At 46.1% G+C, this 18,001-nt stretch overlaps 1 protein-coding gene and 1 pseudogene across 2 annotated transcripts in view; both read right to left on the bottom strand.

The window, feature by feature from the left end:
* Window positions 1-11,992, bottom strand: part of FAM81A (family with sequence similarity 81 member A) — a gene marked incomplete at its 3' end in the record, with an annotated part of 76,640 nt that extends 64,648 nt beyond the window's left edge. The window contains exon 1 of the mRNA XM_082648145.1: window positions 11,958-11,992. The remainder of the gene's footprint in view (window positions 1-11,957) is intronic.
* A 3,467-nt stretch (window positions 11,993-15,459) lies between these two features.
* Window positions 15,460-16,293, bottom strand: LOC309819292 (vasculin-like protein 1; annotated as a pseudogene). The gene has a single exon. The product of its transcript is annotated as a vasculin-like protein 1 (transcript).
* Between the last annotated feature and the right edge of the window lie 1,708 nt (window positions 16,294-18,001).

Genomic DNA, 18,001 nt, shown 5'->3' with positions numbered 1-18,001 from the left:
AATAAAATTTAAAAATAAAAAATTTTTAAAAAAGGATATTATAGAAAGAATAAGAACTTTAACAGTTTCTTTCCTAACACTGGCTCTGTTCTGGCCCGTGGAAGAAAATTATAAAATAAATCTAACTTGCTGCAAGAGATAAAAACACAAGAGATACCAATTTATCCCATCAGATTGGCAGACTGAGTATAGACGGGAGCACATGTGGGACAATGGGAACACCAGGTGGGAATGGGAAGTACCACCACTTTGGAAAGTAATCCTCAATATCTAGTAAAGCTGAAGATGAACAAACCTCATGACCCAATAATTCCACTGCTAAGAAATACCCAGAAAGCTTCTCACACATGTCCACAGCAGACCTTTAGAAGAGTACTTAAGGCAGCACTGTTTTCTAAGAGCAAAAAAGTGGGCAGAGAGGGGGTACTGAACACCCATCGTTAGGCAAATGGATGGATAAACTGTGATATATTCATGCAGTGAAAGAACAAACAGTTGTGGAAATAACTGGATTAGAATGACAAGTCCCAACACGAACCACTCTCACAAATACATTAAGTAAAAAAGCAAGCTGAAGAAGGGTATGGACACTATGATGACATTTTCATAAAAGTTTAAAATATGCCAAATAATATGCCAAATCTATAACATCTAAAGACGAATGTAGAAATGACAAACACCAAATCAACGTCATATTCATCTCTGAGTGGGAGACAGAGGACTACAGGGGGCTTCAACTAAATGCATACTGTTCAACTTCTTCCATTTATTTTTCATTATATCATCAAAAAAGAAAGAAAATTACTTCTTCCTGCCCTCACTTAAAAAAACCCAAATCTGGCCTTCCCTGGTGGCGCAGTGGTTGAGAGTCCGCCTGCGGATGCAGGAGACAAAGGTTCGTGCCCTGGTCCGGGAAGATCCCACATGCCGCGGAGCGGCTGGGCCCGTGAGCCATGGCCGCTGAGCCTGCACGTCCGGAGCCTGTGCTCCGCAATGGGAGAGGCCACAGCAGTGAGAGGCCCGCGTACCGCAAAAAAAAAAAAAAAAAACCCAAATCTGCAAAGACCATGAGCTTGAAGGGAGTCCAACTGTTAGTCCCTCAGGACATGCACAGAACTCAATCTTGCCCTGTACATTCTGAGGACCACCAAATTAGAATTACAGGGCAACAGTAACTAATGTCCATCAAATCTCTACCCTTCACGCCTTTTTCCATACTGAATATGTGACCTTATCTAGATGTCAACATTTTCTATAAATGGTTATTGGTTAAATGTCCAACAACAAAAGAGTAGTTAAAACATGGAACATCCACTCAAAAGGATACCAATAGCTCTTTAAAATAATGGTTACAAAGAGTATGAAGTAACATAGAAAATATTTACTAGCTATAATGTTATCTTTTTTTTTTTTTTTTAAGAACAAGATTTGAAACTGGATTTTCCGTACTATATAGAACCATAACCAGGGCCTGGGAACAGAGCTTTGCCCTGGGGCGCAATTTAGGTGGTGCAAACATTTTATGAGCTTAGAGGACCCTTCAAATTTTTAAGTTCTACCCCTGCCATCTTCCTCTCCAAGGTGGGGAGCTTGCCCGACCCTGGGCCAGCAGAGATGGATAAGTTATCAAGGACAAGCCCCTCTGTGCGCATAGGCCACCCTCACCTGCCTTCACCCTTCTCCCATCTGACCACCAGGGGCCCCTCTCTGCAGGAACGCATGCTCCCTTGACTTGTGGCCACCTTCTATGCTACTTCCCTACCCCACCCTTGCGTCAAATCGCTAAGATTGTTTTATAGTGTGAAGAGCCGGTATCTGCGTAAATGATGTGTTTTCAGTACTAAGAGGAGGCAGAGGGCTGAGCAACTGAGGCCAGGGATGACGAATTCAAAAGCCAAAGCACTGATAAGAAGGTCAAAGAAGGACCACTGGTAATAGCAGGAACTTTCCATAAATTAATAACGGGGCTCAGACTGGGGGAGTGCCTCCTAACTATGTACAAAGAAAATGAAACAGCATAAATAAGCACACCCTGTCTCCTTCTTAAGAGGCAGTTCACCTCTCGCTATATCTGGCCGGAATTTTGGAGAAGGGATGAGCCATCTTTAGGAGGCAGGAGATAGATGGGCCCCTGGGCCAGACAGCTGGTGTCTGTCAAGTGGAGTAAAACTGAAGCTTTGTTCTCACCCAGACACTCCAAGGACAAAGCTTGTGGCAGAAGCTGAGTTCTGCTAAAGTAAAGAGATAAGGTGCCCACTCCTGAGGTCAAGGAAAACTTCCCTGTCTGCACATGCGCAGGAAGGCGACTTGGGGGTCAAAAAGTGAGGGGGTGTCACTCCATCGTAAGTGTGGAATGCACCCACAGGCGTCTGCGGAGGGATCCATCTTAGCAAAAAGTTGCGCACACATCTTGGGGGGGGGGGTCCTAGGCCCAGTCAGGTGTGAAAAAAGAAACGAGATAATTGGCCAAATGTAAACAAAGACCGGAAGGGCTGTCCCCTGTAAGTGATTTAAATCCCCTCTTCATTGCACTCCTCATCCGGGACTCCCACACTCCCCTCCAGGTGTGTATTTCTGCCTTGCTTCTGTCTTAAATAAACAAACTGCTTCTCTGTGTGCTCTCCCATACGTTGTACTGTGTCTTTAATAATACACTTTGTACCTGTTTTTAGTTTTTTTGGTTTTTTTGGGTTTTTTTTTTTGCGGTACGCGGGCCTCTCACTGTTGTGGTCTCTCCCGCTGCGGAGCACAGGCTCCGGACGCGCAGGCTCAGCGGCCGTGGCTCACGGGCCCAGCCGCTCCGCGGCATGTGGGATCCTCCCGGACCGGGGCACAAACCCGTGTCCCCTGCATCGGCAGGCGAACCCCCAACCACTGCGCCACCAGGGAAACCCTGTTTTTACAGTTTTTGCCTCCTTGAAACATTCTTGCTTTCAAACGGGGTAAAGAGCTAGGGCCAATTTGCTTCTAGCCTCTAGCCCCTGGTGGACTCGCACCTAGGATTCCTGGTTTTCATCCAGGCTACCCAGGTTCAATTGCTGGGCAGGGAACTAAGATCTCTCCTCAGGACCGCTCACTGCTGTCCCTTCGAGATCACTTACTAGAAATATATTGGGCTAGCATACTTTGGGATGTAGATGGCATTATGGTTATGAGGTGGATCTGAGGGAAATCTTGGGTAAGTCTCCAAAGGAAGGAATGTTGTAAGGCCTTACACGGCCTCTACGACGTTGGGCATCTTCACAACAAAACGTCCCTCTCTGGACGCATTAGGTCAACGGCAAATGAAGCTTACCTGACACAGTCTGATATATATATTTTTTCAATAGCACATTACCCCAGCAACCCAGAAATCCCTCAGCCATCCTGGAGACAGTGTGGCAGGGGTTCCTGTGCTAGAAGTACTATTATAATAATATTTTTTTAAACAGTGCAAAGAAATAAAACAATGGCCCTGGGTACATTTCTATTCTACTTTTCCTTCTTTTCAAAATACTTCAATGAGTATGCTATTTTCAAGACAAAAATTTAAGTGAAAACTTCTTGCATAAAAGAATGAACCAATGAGAAAAGACACACTAACAAACAGAAAATGCAGAAATTGCCCATTTCTAGCTCTCAAAACCAAAGAGACACGACTGATTCTGGGTGTAAAAGAGTTAATGGCTCAGTTAAAGTAAGTTTGCTGTTAAGTTTTGTTTTACCGTGGTTAAAAACATATAACATAAAATGGACCACCTTAAACATTTTTAAGTTTAGAGTATAGTATTAACTACATGCACACTGTGGTACAACAGATCTCCAGAACTTTTTCACCTTCCAAAACTGAAACTCTGTATCGACTGAACAACTCCCAGTTTGCTAATTTGTACCCATTCCCTGTGGGTACATAAGGAGGCTTGAGCCCAGGACCCGCGTGAAAGCCCCCATGGAGCCCTGGATTGCCCTTCTATCAGGCTCGGGGCTGCCATCAGTGGGAACCACCAGCACAGCATTCCAAACAGCTTCGGCTCCAGGGAGAGTGAGTCCTTCCCCCACCCCACCACCAACAGGGTCCCAAGGCAGTTATTTCCAATCATTTTTGTGGAAATGGCCTTCAATCCACCTTGCAAGACCTGTGTCCTTTCCGCTCCGCATGAGTGCATTCACCAGGGGAACTCTGTCGATGGTAGAAAGGGGAAGGGTGGCTGTATTTCTGACCCATACGAAAACGAACTTCAAAATGTTCAAATCATTTACGGTGGCCTTGCAGTCAGGGCAGGGACTGCTGCATCACTGATGGGATCCTGTAAATCTGCAACATACACGTGGCCTCCGACAGGTCCAGATGGATTCACGAGTGGACTGAAATCATCGGGACCCCTGGAACTCAAGGAGTGGCCACCGATGTTGCTCTAATCCACTCTGCACAGCTTGGAACGATGCTAACATTTTTAGGAGAATCCCTGCAAAAACAGATTGGTTTCTGTTCCCATCTATTAATAACAGCTATTTTGAAATGCTATTTAAATCTTCTATTGTTAATTTGAACTTTTCGTGGGTTCTGTCTCCCCAGCTGAGCTGCGGTCGGGCAGCAGGGACTACACACCACGTGGATCTGGAACCCCCCTGAGACGGGTGCAGTGCCCCTTCACAGATGCTCGTAAACATTGGTTCATCTGCTTGTTCTACTTTGGTAAGGCCCATCATTTTAATTACTGACCGGCTCTGCCCAAATGACATATCAATTGCTGACTCAAGGTGCCTTCCAGCCGTGAGCTCTGCTCCAGGCTGCCCTGCAGTGAGCACGGGCGCTCACCCATGCCCGCACCCACACCAGAAGTGTGTTCGTATTACCTTTAGGGTGTTTTATTATGATCCACAGCTATATTTGGCAACTTTTCTTTCTAGCATTAGAGAAGACACATTACCACATGTTAAAAAAGGAATCTGCCGAATGCACCAGCTAGAACAGAAAAAGTATTATGAGAAGCCTGCGTAAACTCTCTCCCTCCCAAACTACCTACACCCCCGATGCATCCAGGATAGTACAGAGGAGGGGAAGGCATGACTCTGTATACTCACGCGGACACAATGCTAGTCGTGACTTTTGGGTTCATACCCGACACCAGTCTTTGGCTGAAAAGCTAAGCATTTGGGCTGTAAAGAAAGATCCAGCCTCCTGTCTCTGCCCTTTTCCTCATACATGGCGGGAGGGGCCTGGACTTCCCCGTCGAACACAGGAGTCTGTGAGAGGCTCTTTTATCTGGAGTAACGACTTGAGTTCAGCACATTAATATTATAACTATTTTAGAGAGGGCAGGGGAGGCCTCCTGAGCTCTTCTAGAGATAATTAAAAACGGGGGGGAAAAAAAAGAAATCTGAAATAAACAAAAAACAAGCTGAAGGCACCAGGGGTTTCTGAATAACATCTTCCCGGTTAAACAATTTTAAGAATTCCATAATGCAAAAGCAACCCCCCTCATTCTCTCCCACGTAAACACGCTTGTTATTTCAGCCCCACTCAGCTGAGCAGCAGAATCTCCTGCCTTCACTTCTGCAGCTACTTTGTCCAGAGATGTTATTGGCACAAAAGCGTTCTCAGGAGAGAAAAAAGGCTGACCGTAGCCAGCAAGTGCAGGCACACCTCAAGGAGGAATACTCCTGTTCCAGTAACCTCAACAACTCACCACCCTGCGGTCGGATTGCTGACCTCAAGCACCAATTTTGCCTTAACAGACTGAAAACTTCAGCCCTTTTGATGTTTATCAGCACGTTCCCAGTAACTCTCTTGCTGTAGCAGAAAGGTAATCACATAAACCATTTTATTATCACTGATGACTACGTTTCTACAATACCAAGATCTACTGACCCTCGGTGGCAGGGAGAGGCGGGGAATCAAAAAAAGCCCACCGAGTAGTACAAAGCCATTGTTTTATCCTTTTTTCACCTGCTTTTAGGTTAAAAACCTGTGGGACATGAAACCACATCCAAGAAGTCAAGAAAGAAAAGAATCAATCTAGGGAGAAGGAGGAAAATAGAAGAATTATTAAGAGAAAGGAACAGGCAGAAAGACTGAAACAAGGAAGAGGAGAAACAGTGAAGGGAGCATGGAGGAAGGGCGGCAGCGCTGACGGGAGCAGAGAGAGAGTCGGGGTGACAATGGAGAGGAGAGAACAGGTGGCTCGAGGGCTCGAAGGGAGGATGTGAGCCTGAGAAACTGCTCCTCACACATTCAGCTGTTTACTTGGAGTGTGAAGAAATAGATGGGCCACTTTTTAATATGCTGTTAGCTTTCTCTCTCTTCTTTTTTTAAAAAATCCAACCTGCCCTTTCTTTGTCTTGACACATATACACAAAGTTAAGATGTCATGGGGGGGGAATCATTGATTCCACTTACAACATGGAAATACCTTTCTGAATTACGTATCGTTTTGCTAACAGGCCCTATTGTGAACCAACACCTACCTGACCCTCAGAGTAAAGCACGGGCCTCACGCCTACCACCACGTACGGCACGCTAGCCGACAACTCTAAGGTCAGCCTGCGCGTTCGCTTAATGATTCTAATCAAGTCATTTTGTCCAGTCGACAAATATACACTGAGCCTCTGCAGTGCTGAATAAGACACAGCTCCCGCACTCAGGAGCTTCGATTCAATAGGGAACTAGAACAGACGAGCCACCATGCAAGAGTGAAGAGGCTGGTAGGTGCCAAGTGGTGGCACAAGCCACGCAGGGCCTCCAGACAGGGGCAGGATCAGTCTGAACTGGGCCAGCAGGAAATGCATTTGAGAAGCAGCCATTCGAGTGGGCTATTCAAAGGGGTGGGTCAAGGAAATGCAGGATGGCTCGAGAAAGGGTGGAGGGGAGGACAGAGCAGAGGAAGTACTGACCAGTGAAAATTACCGCACACACGAATTCCTGCTGGTAAGCCATGATCAACAGTTGCCAGGACCATGCGCGGAGGCCTTGAATCCACAACAGGAGAGACAGGAGGAATGGAAAGGAAGGGACAAATTGAAGGAGGCTGCGCAGGGAGCGCCGCAACACTCAACAGCCAACTGGATGTAGGAGTGTGAAGAGGAGACAAGTCAGAATAACCCAAGAGAGCAAAAGCAGGTCACAGAGAGGATGATGACAGCACGAAAATCATGACAGATGCACTGACAGGGACGTGATGTCTCTCTCCCCGTGGGATGCTTTTCTGATGATGGATAACCTGGACCTACTCCGAGAAAACTCCAGACAAACCCAAGTTAAAGGGTATTCTACAAAATAAACAGCCTCGCCCTGCCAACGTGGCAAGGTTATGAAAGACAAAGAATGACTGAGGAACTGCCCAGAATAAAGGAAGTTAATGAGGCAAGACAACTAGCAGAGTACAAGACCCTGGACCTGGATCCTGGACCAGGAAGAGGCTTTTTTTTTTAAGATTTTTTTTCCTTCTTTCGCTCTAAAGAACATTATTAGGACTCTTGGTGACACCTGAATAAGGTCTGTAGATTGGATAATAGTACAGAATCAATGTCAATGTTTTGATTTTGATGTTCGTTATGCAAGAAAATGCCCTTGTATTTTTTAGGAAATATACACTAAAGTATCTGAGGGTGGAGGTAAAGGGGCATCATGTCCATAACTTACTCTGAAGGTTCAAAAAAAATCACAACACATGTATGTGTGTGTGCGTGCTTGTGTATGTGTGTAGAAAAAGACAGCGAATGTGTGAGAGAGAAAAAGCAAGTGTGGTGAATAGTTATTATTTATAGAATTTGGATGAAAAGTATATAGAAATTATTTAAATGATTCTTGCAATTTTTCTGTAAATCTGAATTATTTCAAAATAAAAAGTTAACAGGGGAAAAAAGATTAAGGAAGCTAGGATGAAGAGCTGTTTAGAGACAAAAGAGCTGGGCTTCTGGGTATTAAATTCTGAATGGGATTCAGAAAGCTGGAAATGGAGGTTTGAAGGCGTCTGGGGGGGCTGAGTAAAACCTGGTTAAAAGCAGAGCTCGAAGGCAGATTGCCAGGGCTGCTCTCTCAGTTCGCTCCTTAACAACCAGCAGTAGTAACAATTGCTTAAGTTATTCTCATTTCTCTCTGCTTCAATTTCTTCACTCCATAACAGCAACGATAAGGCTATCTGCCTCACAGACGTGGAGCGAGGATTGAAGGACATGATAACAAGAGAACCACGGTGCCCCGTGAGGCACAAGGTAACTGTCCATTAGCGACTAATGTTGGCCCTGAGATGGGGTTGATGCTGGGAGAAGGGAGGAGGCCAGGTAAGAAAAAGGCCCAGGACAGGATCCCACTGAACCTCCCATTCAGAAGTCAGGAAGAGAAAGGAGATAAGTGAGGTCTGAGTTGCCCCTGAAGAGCCAGTGACAAGGAGACGCGGAAAGAGAGAGGCTGGGAAAAAGGGTACCCGCTGGCACCAGATGCGGGGCAGAGACCAAGGAGCAGGGAGACAGGGTACAGGCCTCAGCTCTGCAACCTGGACACCTCTGCTGGAGCCCTACGCAACAGCAGTTTCAACAGAAAGGTGGGGCTGAGGCCAGAAGGAGTAAGTGGGCAGTCCAAGGCGGGGAAACCTGAGGACAGTTCAACAGAGGAGCAGGGTGCAGCACTGCGCTGCCCAGTCCAGCAGCCATCAGCCCCAGGTGACTATTTCAACTAAATTTAATTGAAATTTTACAAAAATCAGAAATTTAGTTGCTCGGTCACACTTGCCACATTTCACGTGCTCAGCAGTCACATCTGACTACTGGTGACTATATGGCTACTAGTGACAATACGGCTAGTGACCACCACGTTGGACAGCACAGATACAAAACATTTCCATCACTGCAGACAGTTCTCTTGGATGGAGCTGGGACTCTAGCACAGTTTCTTTTATTATGAGAAGATGATTTGAATATAGGGTGGAGTGAGGGCTGGGGCAGAGTAAGGAGGGACCAAAGAAATTAGAGAAAGGGAATAACAAATGGAGCAAGTTCCCAAAAGAGGCAAGGAGGAAGGGGAAAAGTCCAGACAAAGTGTGCAACACATGTGAGTTAATCTTGGGTAAGGGACTGATAGACATTTCTTTCCTCAGAGGGAGGAAATAAAGAAGGACAAAGATGGGTAAAAAAGAATGCTTGGGGTGGTGAGGAGGGTACAGTGGGAACTAACATTAAAGCAGAAGGCAGTAAACTCCAATATAGACATCCTTAATCTTGTGAATGAAAAAAGGCTGTCTCCAGAAAGGAAACTGACTAGAAGTTGAAGGAATGGAAAAGTCTGGCATAACCTCTAATGGAATGCAGCTGGGAGTTCATAAAAGATGGATTTCTTTTTTCACAGAAAAGTAAGACCTAGGTGAAATTAGAGCTAGCATAAGTTTACAGTGGAACCAGTGCAAAGGTCTTTGTGATAACTTGGCAGACTGGGAGAAGGAAAAGCAGATGATGAGGGTGATTTTGGATTGAGGACTGGAATATGAGAAGTCCAACATGTTAAGACAAAGGATTCTCGGATTCTGGACAAAACCGAAATGGCTGGAACGTATACACTCCAAATAGATTAACAGAGACATAAAGGGATTGGAACAGTAAGTGATTACGGGACCAGAGTCTTCAGTGACGGTTAGTCTGGTTCAGTTAAGTGGAAAGAATCGGCGAAGCAAACTGACATCCAAGTTCCAGATCTTGAAGGTGGAAAAACTTCCCATGACTAAACAAGTTCAAGAAGTGAGTGGCTGAAGTAAAGTAGAAACCAAGGCCATAAAAGTTGATGTTGAGGACCTTGATGAACTTCAAGATCAGTGAATTAATAGAGCCTCAACAGTGATGCCAAAGTCACCAGCAAGAGACAAGGTAGAGAACAGAACCAAGTTAGTTGTTCATGTTTGTTTCTTTGTTTGTTAATTTTTTTGTAGCATCAAGTGAAGTGATTCCCAAACCTGGGCGTACATCAGAATTACCTGGTGAACTCTCTTTTCCCTCCCCATCTTCCCTCCCCTTCTGTTTCCTTCTTTTTGGGTTTGTTTTTAAAATAAAAATGTTTAGGTCTTGCCCACCTGATGATTCTAATGTGGTATGTTTAGGAGAGTCTAAAGAGCTGCGTTTTTCAAAGTGCTCCAGGTGATTCTGAGGAGCCACCAGGTTTGGCAAGCGCTGATTCAGAAGATAAGGAGGGTATAGGGCACAAGCAGACAGCATGACGTGTTGCGCGAAGACTCTGTTAGGGATGGGTTAATGGTCTGGAGGCAGCACTGAGAAGCAAGGGGAAGCCCAGTCCCTGCACCGGTTGAGATGGGAGAGGGCTGTTCTGAGGGAAGTTGTTCACTCAGGCTCTGGAGCTAGGGGACGGACAGGTGATGGACTCAGCTACAGCAAAATGAAAACAAAGGCATGTGGCTGCAGGATGTAAGAAACAAGAGACTGCAAGGCAGGCTGGAGACACACAGGTTAGCAGCCTGCAGGACAGGAGGCTGAACAGTTTGTTATTACGGGATCCAAGTGTAATGAGGTGTGATTCATTAAAGGGTCTGTAGGGCTTAGTGGCTGGATTCTTGGGCAGTAAGGATTTTTCTATCTGAACGCTATCAGATTTCTAATATGTAAACCATTACAGATTATTAAACCTTTGGGTAAACAAGCTTGCAGAAGCTTATTCATTAACACTGAAAAATCTGTCTTCCCAACCCACATTTTTATACAGATGAAATCAGACTGGAAGGAATATCAAGGTTTGCTTTGGAGCAGAAAGACAGATGGGGCAACCCCAAACCTGTGAGAGGGACAGGACATTCCCTCCCTTCGCTCTCCCAGGAAGAGGGGAATTTATGAACTGAGAATACAGAAAGGGGCCCCAGCCAATGTTAAGAACAGAAGAGGTGACACAGATGACTGAGTCTCAGGAGCACTGCTACCCTCACCCGCCCCCCACATCCCCCAATGGGTAAACGCTAGGGATGTTTCTCAGTAAAGAACATATTTACTTTCACAAACCCAACTCATTTAAAGAGCAAGCTGCAAGTGTTCGCCCCTGCTTCTGAGAGAGCTGCACTTCTGTAGGTTCAAATCTGCTTACTCCGATGAAATAATTTCTAACACTGACATACACAGACTTTAAGATGAGGGCGTGAGCGCAGCCAGGCACACACGCACGCGCGCGCACACACACAACCTCGTGCATATTGAAGAAATGACTCACTTCATTTGCTGCTGCCTCTGCCACTATTGGGTTTGGATTCTACCTGTTCAAATACAAAGTTTCCTATTAGATTAACTACAGGGAAGAACTCAGGAGTCTTAACCCTGATTTTGGGCATGACTTTAGAGCACTCAAGAGGCTTTAACCTGGGCATCAGGAGAAGCCACTCTCTCATCAGCCACTGCTTTCTCTCCATAATCTTTCACAAAACGGTAACATATCTTACCACTTTGAGAGCCAATTAATGGAAACCCCTGGTAGAAGAAACAAGGCTAAGCCTCGTATGTCCTGTACCTGCAGTACTTGGGGGCCCCTCCTCAGCTCACCGTAAGACGGCACAACAGCACCCTGGAACTTCAAAGAACCCGAGCCCCTCCTTTTAAAGATGAGAAAGGGGTGGGGAGGGGGCAGAGAGGTGAACCCGCCCAAGGTCACTCTGCTCTGAGTAACGGGACGGCTGACTTGGCACTGCCCCCTGGCAATCCGTGCTCCACCCCAGCTCCCCCAAACAGTCCCTCGGGGCTTCTGCTGGCTTGCTAGCATGCAACCTCCCCCGGCCCCCGCAAAAATGCAACGCCAGTCGCGCTCGGTGCCCAACTTCATCCCTTCGCGTCAGCATGCAGTTAAACCCTCCGGCCGGCAGCAGGTCACATGAGCGTCAGCTCTCTCTCCCCCGAGCCCGGCCCCCCGGCGGCCGCCCCAAGGTCACCGGCTGGCCCGGAGAGCTCCCGCCTCGGGCGACGGGAGACGGCAGGGCGGGGGCCCGGGGCGCGGCACTCACCGGCGCGGGGGGCGGGCGCGCCGCGGCTGCCCATGTCCTCGCCGGCGCGGCTGGGTGCGGCGGCCGCTGGCGCTGGCTGTGCTAGGCGCCCGGCTGCGGGCCCGCGCCGCGGGGAGCGCCGTCCAATCAGCGCGCGCCTGCCGCCTGGCCCGGCGCGCGGCCCGGCCGGGTTCGCGGCTCCCGGGGGGCGCGAGCAACCGCGCGCCGCCCGAGCGGCTTCCGGGCGCGTTGCCTGGACGCGGTTGCCGTGGCAGCCCGAGCTGGAGGCTTTCCCCGCGCCCGCGCCCAGCCCCGCGGCGCCGCCCCTCCTCCCTCCGCTTTCCCACACCCAAAATAGCCTCTCCTCCCGCTGCTGTTTCCCACCCAGCTCGCAGCCCAGCCGCTCGGAGTCGGCGGGCGGGGATTTCGCTTATTGGAAAATAAGTCCTCTTGTAGGGCTGGTTGACTTGAAGAGAGGGGTGTTGAAATGGTGCCTGATTAAGATAATAGCCATGGTGCCTGCCCTGTAATTCTCTTCAGAGCCCTAACATCCGTTATTTACCAAACCTCTTTCCCACAGAAAGCGTTATTATCTACCCCCATCCCCTTCCAAATCGAGGAGAAGTTATTTTATGAGGCCACCGTCTGGGAAACAGCTTGCGCGTTGACGCCCCACCTGTGCAGCGGAACTAACTAACCCTCGAGGCGGCCAAGTGTCATCTAATGAATCCCCTTGACACCGGCCACTGGGACCAAGGATCCGGTCTCATGGCAGCAGGCACGACGCAAGAAAGAAGTGCTACCACCCCTCTTCTTCACATCCCTTCCTCCTCCCTTCTGCCTCGCCCGCCTCCTAGGGCGTCCTAACTCTTCGCACCTTCCTCTCAATGTGCATTCTGAGCAGGATGCACACGCCGATCCACTCAGAAATTTGCTTCCTTTCTGTGGGCGGGATTTAAGCAGAGTTGGGGACCCCCACCTACGCCCACCTCCGATTCATACCTCTTTCGTGTCGCTAGTATTTACCCAGGAAGGGTGTTCCTATCCGTCTCCTCCACCAGCCACAGCCTCTCCAACCCAGGGAAAGGGGGAATTTGGTAGAAAGACCCTGGGCTGTGGAGTCAGGCTGAGTTGTTCTGGAGTCCTCTCTCCAGCAGTTACTTCTATGTGGTCTTGGATATTCTGTTTCCATACCTATAAAACGGGATACTATCCCCACAAAGGGCTAATGCATCCATAACATTCAGTGAACAATGCTTATTGGATGCTTGTCAAACTCTAGGAACTGCGCATACACAATGGTGAAAAAGAAAAAGAGACAGAAATCTCTGCTCTCATAGAGCTTACAGCCGGAAACACATCAATCAAATAACCACAGACAGCATGAAACTGACATTGTGATAAGGAGAGTGCATGACCTGGAGAACTATGGTGTGGAAATCTGACCTAGGAGCATCCCTTTAGCTCAGTGATTATTCTTTCCTTTTTTCCCTTTGATTCCCACTGCCTGGCACATGGTACGCACTCAGTAAACGTATATGGAATTGAATCCTACGTCATCCTGATAACAGTATCACTCAGTTTCCCACTGACTTTCTCCCACTGAAAATATATTTGAAACATACATAAGTCTCTGCTATGTCTGGAAAGACGTGCAGGTCTTACGGGAAAGTACTCATTCAAACCCAGAGCCCACCATCAAGAGTCCCAAGAAAGGTTCAGAATGCTTCTTGCCTGTCCCCATTGGGTTGCCTTCCAGAGTATAAGGTGTACATCTCAGATGGGCACATGAAAGTCCCCTCTGCCTCATTTCTTCCACCCCCCGCCCTTACTATCCCACTCTCTTCCCTGGTCCCAGCTCCATTCTGCCACTCCCCCTTGATTCAGAGCTGCAGGGCACCCATTCCTGGCTTCCTAGGAGAATGGCAGCAATCCTTATAATCCTCAGAGTGGAGCATCTGCAAAACAGAGGAAACTCCCTCCTGTACTTCTGCTGGCCTTCAAAGCATAACTTTATGCTGTAATTGCCACAAGACTCCATCACTCTCAAGGGTAGAGAAGAAGAGGACCTGGTAAATGAGGGCCCTTGCTACGTATACACACACCATTTTATTCTGGCTGACTTTAATTTCCTTTTAAAAAATCATATCAATTAGCATAAACAGAATCCAAAATTTTAAAAGATTCATTAGTAAGAAGACAAAGAATTGTAGCTCTTGCAAACTCTGAATTCCTCAGTAGGAATCCTGAAGTTTCACAGTATAGTAGAGCCACGGCTTCCCACTTCTGACCTTGTCTTCCCCCCTGTTCAGGTGACATGTTTTGAATCCTGAGGAGACACAGTGCACAATGATTTAAGCCTACCTTAATTTTTTTCCAACTCAAACTATTTCTGTAGGATAAATTTCAAAGAACTATCTGTTTTTCCAGAATTGTTTGATTGTGACTCATTACAGGAAATGGATTTTTTTTTTTTTTTTTTTTTTGCTGTACGTGGGCCTCTCACTGTTGTGGACTCTCCCATTGCGGAGCACAGGCTCTGGACACGCAGGCTCAGCGGCCATGGCTCACGGGCCCAGACGTTCCGCGGCATGTGGGATCTTCCCAGACCGGGGCACGAACCCGCGTCCCCTGCATCGGCAGGCGGACTCTCAACCACTGCGCCACCAGGGAAGTCCTTTCATGCGTATTTTTGAGTTATTGGACTGCTGGGGGTTAAGAAAAGACTGGCTGCCAGAGAAATGCAGGAGGAGGTGTGGGTCACTCTTTAGAGAAGTTTGGTAGTGCAGGGAAGGTGAGAAATAAGGTCAACAGAGAGGTTTTTAGTGCTAAGCAAACATTTTCAAGATAGGAGAAAATATGCTTTGCATTTATATGTGCTGTTGGAGTCATGAAGAACCAGAGAGCACAATACATCATTTTGCACTGACTAACTCAATCTAAATTCTGCCCCTAATTTCATCATCACCATATCCATTTCCTTTTAAAAAATCTTTCATCAAATAAGAGAAATCTTACATTGAACAAAGGTGGGGTTCAGACTGTGGGACATTATTCTCTTAATAATCAGTTCATAAAATATGTGTTATTCTTTATGACTTTTCTTTGGTGGTTTTCTTTGTTGATAATAGTAACATCTTAGAATTAAGGAAATCCCTTGTTTTCCTCTTTTATATGTAAAAATAGTGGATTTTTCACATGTTTTGAGTAAACTGTAATTGACTTATCTGTTTTTGCTAATAACTTCCCTTCATGTGTTAGCTAATTCAAATATTATGTTTTGCTTATGGATTTGTTGGTATCTATCCATCTCACAAGGTTTTTTTAAAGTAATTATAATTAGGGCACAACCAGCAGGGAAGCATAAAATATTGGAAGACTCTTCCTAGTAGTGTAGTAGTGTTAACTTAGGAGGTGTTATCTATGTCTTAACTTAGGTAATTGCTGGTGTACATAGCAGGGCGAAGGCAGCCTGAGTTGTGTTGAAACAGCAAACAACTGAGCCTTAACATAATACTACCCACTAGAGAGTGAAATCTGGAATAAAGGAGGATTTATCCAAAGAGTTTATGGCCAGAAGTTCTAGAATAACCTTATAATTAAGAACCAGGTTCTTATAGACACTTGGAACCACGGTTGACAATTTGTTTCCATTTGCATGGTGAGATCCTGGTGAGGTGAATGCAGCAGAGAAGGCAGCAGCAGGATCTTGTTTGGAAACTTTTTTGATGCCTAGCATTTTGGAGGGCTGCTTGGCACTAGGTGGGTTTTCCCACAGTCCAGAAGGGGTTCCCATAGGTCTACATGGCTGACTCTGTTTGTCAGGTTCTGGATTCAAAGAAGGAAAGTCGTCTTCTTCAAACTGCAACCCTTCCACCTTATCATCTTTCTTCTCTGCCCTAATCTCTGTAGCTGGCTTTTCCTGAAAGGCACAGCCTTTCTGGGAGTGGAAGCTGCCATTCCAGTGGTGATGGTTCCCTGTGCCACCCCACTATGCTGGCTCATGCCGTCGTGACCTCGGGAAGAGCCGTGCCAACCAGATAGGTTCCCTGTGATTCCAGCATATGCTCCCTTAGAGACACCAGAGTCCACGGAATCATGGCGGAATAGGGAGGGCTGGTGCCAGGAATCTCCTGTCGTTTGTAGAGGTCCATTGTTAAAAAAAGCCATCAGAGGAATTAGGTCGACGACGGCTTACTCCAAGTCTACCACCTCCTCAGGGTAGGTGCTCTCCGTGTTTTTCAAAGGTGGCTGTAGGTGACTTAGCTGACTGTGGTGCTGAGAAATTTAGTCAAGCAGGAACAAAGTCATGCTGCACCATTTAGGTCCAGTGTCTCTTTTCAACAAGGTGAGGCATCCAACCTCATGGCCAGGATCCCAGAGTGTAACCTCTGTGGTCCTGTTTCCTGAACTCCTTGAGTCTGCCAGCTGGATTTCCACGAGGTTCTCTTGTTAAAAGGGTACTTAAAATTAGGCTGGCCGGCAGCACACCTTATGATGAAACACAAAGAAGCCAGGCTCTGTGTGGATCAATTTCTCAGTCCCCTCAGTTGCTCATCTTAAACTATCTAGATCCTGACATGTTTCCAAAAGGGGAAAGAGGAAAAGGGAAGGGGGAGGGGAACGTAAAAAGTATTTGTTACACTTAAAAAATAGGGGAAAGGGGAAAGAGCTATATTAATGTTCACCTCATTCAGCTTCCTTGAGTGATGGCCCTATGATGTTGCTTAAATAGATAATACATGGACATTTGCACATTGAATGCAAACACTGTTCATAAAAAGTCGTAGCTTAGAAAGACAGATGGACTTTTGTTTGGACAAATAATGTCATTGAAGTGATAGATCAAAAATAAAACACTGAAGAGCTATAAAAGATCTTCTGAGCAGTCAACTCTAGTAGCAAAACATCCACATTACAAAGCCCTTAGTTTATAAATCTCATTATTCTTACACAGCTGCTAAAACTAGTGTGCAGGTATGTATTTATATATGACTTATCCTTCAAAATCTAAGGACATAAGAAATCTTGTTTAAAAGAAAAAATCAGACAGGAACTTGATATGCTTTTTCCCTCAAAAGAGTAGCAGCTCTCAAGGCAAATTTCTTGGTATAAAGCTCTCAAATGTTTCTTCTGTTTCTTTGGTCTTCACTATTTATAAATTCACAGCAAAATCAAAACAAGTAGAAAGACAGGGCTTAAGGAACAGTCATGGAGAAAGTTCCAAAGTGAGGTTTTCTTCTCTTCAGTTTTCTGTATTTCACTCGCTCTGCCCCTTCCTGAAGACTAAACGGAGTTAATGGAAGGTAATAAGAATCTTCTGCTTCAGTAGAGAAGTCACTTTGCATCCATTTCCATCGTTATTCAATCATTTTAAAGGCCACAGGAATCTATCACTTTAGCTCCCTCCTTCCTTCACGTGCGTGCGCCGTTAAGACTCCTGCACACTGACTTTGGAAAAAATTTTCCTTCCAGCAATTTTCAGAAAATAGGCCCAAAAAAATGTATATATATATACTGTATAGTCTTTAAGCTCTTCTGAAGTTTCATGCCACAATAGCTCAGTTCAGTATAGCTGAGAAAACAATCATGTTTATTTACCATGTATTAACCAGTCAGGACACCACAGTTTAGACAATGGAGCCCCACGTAAGCTGACACTCTTATTTTAGCTTCTCTGCCAAGTAGTACATTATTGGACAGTGATCCTCACAGGTACGAGAATTAAGAGACAACTTTCACTTCTGTCAACAACAAAAAAGAAACGACAATACCCACTAAATAACGATACACACAACATACATGATACATTATACTGTGCCATTCCAAGCCACATTGACGTGAAGCAAAGGAAAAATCAGGACTATCAGTACTGTCCTTATTGAAATTTTTGATATTTTGTTCTTCATGGATTTTTGACACTAATTTCAATTTTTAAAGTATTGCATTAAAATATTATTTATCTTCATTACTGAGATTTTTGGGCACCCCCTTAAATTTTGCACTTACGTGCCTTACCTCACCTGGGCCGTGGCCGTGATGCTATAATAGCCAGTGTTTACATG

This window comes from Grampus griseus (genome assembly GCF_964374135.1).
Source record: "Grampus griseus genome assembly, chromosome: 2".
In the NCBI taxonomy this organism is placed as follows: domain Eukaryota; kingdom Metazoa; phylum Chordata; class Mammalia; order Artiodactyla; family Delphinidae; genus Grampus; species Grampus griseus.
The sequence above is the reverse complement of the archived record's forward strand: the minus strand, read 5'-3'. Positions and strand labels throughout refer to the sequence as shown.